A 6000-nucleotide genomic window follows, 5' to 3' on the forward strand; every position below is an offset into this window, starting at 1 on the left:
TCTCCTAAGTAAATAGACATATAATGAGTGGGATAATGTAGGGCGAGACAGTCATCACTGCAGAATAATCATCCTGTATCAATGTGTTGAAGTTTAATTACTGATAATGACCGACGTTCTGTAGATTATCCCACTTATTGCATGAAACTGGGGTATGTACTGGACATGTCGCCCAGGTCGGAAAAACAACCATTCACTCGCACATTCACTAACAATTTAGAGTGACCGACTAACCTATTAAACTGTGTACATTTGGACTATGGTAGGAAATCCACGCAGACATGTAGACTCAACACAGAAACACTGGGCAGCTCTGGGTTCATGCATCAATATTTTTTCTCTGTGACAGAAGATGAAGCTCCAGGATAAGACATTTACAAGTAAAACTATCAAAAGTAGGGTAGGAGATGTTTTCCTAGTGCATTTTTTGCTATATTGCTAAAAAAAAAATCCCCTTCACACCCCGATTGAAATCAATTAATTAAATGCTCTAACACAAAAATAAAAAAAATTTAGTCACCCGTGGAATGGAAAAGACTGAAAAAACACCATCCAGATAATATGTAGTCTAATTTTGTGTCTTAATAGAGTGTTTTAATATGTATATTTATTCAGCGCTATATTTATATTTGTATATTTAGTGCTTTACATATTCATATATTTTTCTTTTTCTGTTGTATTGATAGTTTCTTTGCTGCTTTTTTTTTTTTTTTTTTTTTTTTTAATATACTTACACTTAGAGCGACTGTAGCACTCAATAATTTCCCCCTGGGATTAATAAAGTTTTTGATTCTGATTGATGATTTATTATTATTATTATTTTTTTTTTAGTAAACCAGGAAATTCTCATTGAGATTTAACTGACAAACATATGTGTCAATGACAGGATCAAAACATCCCCATCGACCCATATTCATATATTTTCTGCAGCTACGTCTAACTTTTGGAGCCCAGCCCACTGTTAGCAATAAAGCACCTGGATTAAATGTGTCTCAATACTTTTGTCTACATGGTTTACTTTCTATACTGTTGCTACAGCAGTGCATTAGTCTGTGTAGACCATCATGAGAACTTTTCATGAGTTCAGAAAAACACACCTGTTTTCAGCTTTGTGACATTTTTCAAGTGAATTTAAGAGTTTTAAAAAAGCTTGTATAGGTTAAGAAGGTAGAGAATGCACTTCATCCACTATTTTATCACAAACATTAACCCATAAACACCCAAACATCCACCGTCTAGCAAAACCATCTACTGATCTAAACTGTTTAATACCTGTTGATCCACTAATCCTATCAATACATGTAAATAATTGGAGTAAAATGCAGTTTGTCGTCTTTTCATGGTCATCAGATATGACCAATTTGGACGTTCAGAGGCTCCATAGTTACCATGGAAACACCATCATCTCCTACAACATTGATTCATCAGTAAAACCCATGGAGTTGGATCAATGCCCGTGGATAGAGATGTTTGTTTTACGCTCAGTTGTTGATATATTTGTTGAAAATGTCACTTTTTCTTCAGTTTTCTTTGTTTCTAAAATAATAACCTTTGAATTTACTCTGAGCTTTAACGAACATCTACATCACAGGTGTCAAACATGCGGCCCGGGGACCAAATCCGGCCCTCCAAAGGGTCCATTTCGGCCCTTGGGATGAATTTGTGAAATGCAAAAATTACACTGAAGATATGTACAATCCTTTTAGTTCAGGTTCCACATTCAGACCAATTCAATCTCCAGTGGGCAAGGCCAGTAAAATACTATCATAATAACATAGAAATAATGACAACTCCAAATTTTTCTCTTTGTAAATGTAAATATTTTCATGTATTTACACCAAAACTAAGTATAGTTTCGCAAAAAATGCGAATAACCTGAACAAATATGAACACACCTGAAATGTCTTAAGAGAAATAAGTGTAATTTTATCAATATTCTGCCTGTTACTAAATGTTGTGCATGTTTGTAGAGCCACTGTGATCTGTAAGTTATAATGTACATGTGTAAATTATAGACTGAGGCAGAATATTGTTAAAATTACACTTATTTTTTCAGTTGTTCCAGGTTATTCACATCTTTTGTAAGGCTACTTTGTAGATGTAAACCTCTCCATAATGTAAATTCACTTTTTTCGCTCTAAAACATAGAGAAAAGTTTGGAGTTGACATTATTTACATATTATTATGTTATTATTTTACTGGTTCGGCACATTTCAGATCAAATTTAGCTGAATGTGGCCACTGAACTAAAATGAGTTTGACATCCCTGATCTACGTGAACAGCAGATTAAATATAGGAAAATACCTTGAATAGAGAGGATAATAATAAATGGTGATAAGTCACTTACGAAAAGTTGCATAGAGAGAAAAATTTATTTGAAAAGTACCATCAAAGTAGCACTGGGTCTTTATGGGTTAAAAATCAACATGTTTACATTTCCCTGAAGAGGAAAAAGGGGTTGAAACTGTATAGCTGTCAAGTGAATGGAAAAGGTGATGGAAAAAACCTACAATATTTGCATTGAAGCTGCAGAGAAGTGCTTCAAATGTACTTAGTTGCATTGACTCCAGTGTAATTGTGCAGATCGGTGGGGACACACATATTTGTTGAAAATGTCACTTTTTCTTCAGTTTTCTCTGCTTCTGATATATTAAGCTTTGAATTTACTCTCAGCTTTAATGAACATTTACATGCTCAGTGGCTTAAATATAGGAAAATACAATAAACAGAGAGGATAATATTAATAAATGGTGATAAGTCACTTACGAAAAGTTACATAGAGAGAAAAATTTATTTGAAAAGTACCATCAAAGTAGCACTGGGTCTTTATGGGTTAAAAATCAACATGTTTACATTTCCCTGGAGAGGAAAAAGGGGTCGAAACTGTACAGTTGTCAAGTGAATGGAAAAGGTGATGGAAAAAAACTACAATATTTGCACTGAAGCTGCAGAGAAGTGCTTCAAATGTACTTAGTTGCATTAACTCCAGTGTGATTGTGCAGATCGGTGGGGACACATATATTTGTTGAAAATGTCACTTTTTCTTCAGTTTTCTCTGTTTCTGATAAAATAACCTTGGAATTTACTCTGAGCTTTAATAAACATTTTCATGCTCAGTGGCTTAAATATAGGAAAATACACTAAACAGAGAGGATAATATTAATAAATGGTGATAAGCCACTTATGAAAGGTTACATAGAGAGAAAAATGTATTTGAGAAGTGCCACAACAGTAGCACTGGGTCTTAATGGGTTAAAAATCAACATGTTTACATTTCCCTGGAGAGGAAAAAGGGGTTGAAACTGTATAGCTGTCAAGTGAATGGAAAAGGTGATGGAAAAAAACTACAATATTTGCATTGAAGCTGCAGAGAAGTGCTTCAAATGTACTTAGTTGCATTAACTCCAGTGTGATTGTGCAGATCGGTGGGGACACATATATTTGTTGAAAATGTCACTTTTTCTTCAGTTTTCTCTGTTTCTGATAAAATAACCTTGGAATTTACTCTCCGCTTTAATAAACATTTTCATGCTCAGTGGCTTAAATATAGGAAGATACAATAAACAGAGAGGATAATATTAATAAATGGTGATAAGTCACTTATGAAAGGTTACATAGAGAGAAAAATGTATTTGAGAAGTACCATCAAAGTAGCACTGGGTCTTTATGGGTTAAAAATCAACATGTTTACATTTCCCTGGAGAGGAAAAAGGGGTTGAAACTGTACAGCTGTCAAGTGAATGGAAAAGGTGATGGAAAAAAACTACAATATTTGCCTTGAAGCTGCAGAGAAGTGCTTCAAATGTACTTAGTTGCATTGACTCCAGTGTAATTGTGCAGATTGGTGGGGACACATATTTGTTGAAAATGTCCCTTTTTCTTCAGTTTTCTCTGCTTCTGATATATTAAGCTTTGAATTTACTCTCAGCTTTAATGAACATTTACATGCTCAGTGGCTTAAATATAGGAAAATACACTAAATAGAGAGGATAATATTAATAAATGGTGATAAGTCACTTACAAAAGGTTAAATAGAGAGAAAAATGTATTTGAGAAGTGCCACAAAAGTAGCACTGGGTCTTTATGGGTTAAAAATCAACATGTTTACATTTCCCTGGAGAGGAAAAAGGGGTTGAAACTGTACAGCTGTCAAGTGAATGGAAAAGGTGATGGAAAAAAACTACAATATTTGCATTGAAGCTGCAGAGAAGTGCTTCAAATGTACTTAGTTGCATTAACTCCAGTGTGATTGTGCAGATCGGTGGGGACACATATATTTGTTGAAAATGTCACTTTTTCTTCAGTTTTCTCTGTTTCTGATAAAATAACCTTGGAATTTACTCTGAGCTTTAATAAACATTTTCATGCTCAGTGACTTAAATATAGGAAAATACACTAAATAGAGAGGATAATATTAATAAATGGTGATAAGTCACTTATGAAAGGTTAAATAGAGAGAAAAATGTATTTGAGAAGTGCCACAACAGTAGCACTGGGTCTTAATGGGTTAAAAATCAACATGTTTACATTTCCCTGAAGAGGAAAAAGGGGTTGAAACTGTACAGCTGTCAAGACAATGGAAAAGGTGACGGAAAAAACTACAATATTTGCATTGAAGCTGCAGAGAAGTGCTTGAAATGTGCTTAGTTGCATTGATTCCTGTGTAATTGTGTAGATCCGTGGGGACACTGTTCTCCACTGTGCTGCAGCTCAGATCAGGATGTGTCTGTCAGTCAGTGATGGAGTGTGTAAGCTTAAAGACAACTTGGTTATATAATTCAGGCAGCAGAAGCAATAACAAGCGACAAGATACACCTCTACTATCACATCACAACAGACAATATGAACTTTTCCAAAGTTTTGCAACGTCTAATGAACATGCAAAAACAAAATCAACTTCTTTTATATTATATTGTGCTACATATTTTCATTGGATTTGCAATATAGTCAGTAACATTTCATCCATTCCATAAAAAAACGCATCATTTTTGGAGGAAAAAACAAACGCCGATTTAAAGGCCAGACTCAAATCATGATGATTATATATGCATATGTTTTAAATTCTGGGTTTAAAATAGGAAAAATAACCAACACGTGCTAAAATCATCACTTTTCAAGCGGGGTTTGGTGGTACACTTTCCATGCGTAATACAATAGTGCGTAACGGGAATTCCACGCTGCGCTTCTCCTCCTGTGAAAGCGTTGGCTGCTGGAGACTCTTCCATTTATTGGCTCCATTAACTACCATTTGTTTACAGGTCATATGTCTACTTTCTTCAGGCGTTTACATGTACTTTCTACGTGTTTCCAGTGGCACAGACACATGCGCTTTAACGGATGCAGAAGAGTTTAAGATGCAGTTGAAGACACTCACCCTCTGTGGCAGATCCGTCCAGCACGGTGTTAAAGTAGAAAATAAAAGGGTCTCAAGGAACTGGATCTGCAGGTTTTTCACCACAGACAGAGAACGCAGCTACTGTCTGAATGCGTGGTGTTTTTTGTTTTGTTTTGTTTTGTTTTTAATGGATCTAAAACTGATGGACCGCGTACAGACTCAGTCCAACGTTTCCAATGTCACAGATCATGTAGGAACAGCCAGTCTGATGCTGCATTCACGTGTCGATACATGGATAGTAAATAAGACCTGCTGGCATGGTGCGCCACTTTAGACGGTGTGAGATCAGATTTAACTTGGTTTTCATTCATATTTTTTTTAACCTTAGGATTTATTTTATAACAACAGATTCCTTTTAAGTCTAACATTTTAACACAAATAGTAAAATAAATAAATAAATAAATAATAATAATAATAATAATAATAATAATAATAATAATAATAATAACAATAATAATAATAATAATAATAATAATAATAAAAAGAGCAGAACTGTCCCACTTCAGCAGAAATATACATAGAATTGAATATATACAGATCAAAATATACAATATTATGTATTGCAATATTATGAAAACATATGGTGTAAAATAAAAATATGTGC

The 6000-nt window shown here is 34.4% G+C and overlaps 1 protein-coding gene across 1 annotated transcript in view; it reads right to left on the reverse strand.

Moving 5' to 3' along the window:
• Positions 1–5640, reverse strand: part of sertad2b (SERTA domain containing 2b) — a 96178-nt gene extending 90538 nt beyond the window's left edge. The window contains exon 1 of the mRNA XM_030155702.1: positions 5376–5640. The gene's annotated coding sequence lies outside the window, so the exon portion shown is untranslated. The remainder of the gene's footprint in view (positions 1–5375) is intronic.
• Positions 5641–6000: the final 360 nt, after the last annotated feature.

The sequence above is a fragment of the Sphaeramia orbicularis genome, chromosome 15, assembly GCF_902148855.1.
Source record: "Sphaeramia orbicularis chromosome 15, fSphaOr1.1, whole genome shotgun sequence".
NCBI lineage: Eukaryota > Metazoa > Chordata > Actinopteri > Kurtiformes > Apogonidae > Sphaeramia > Sphaeramia orbicularis.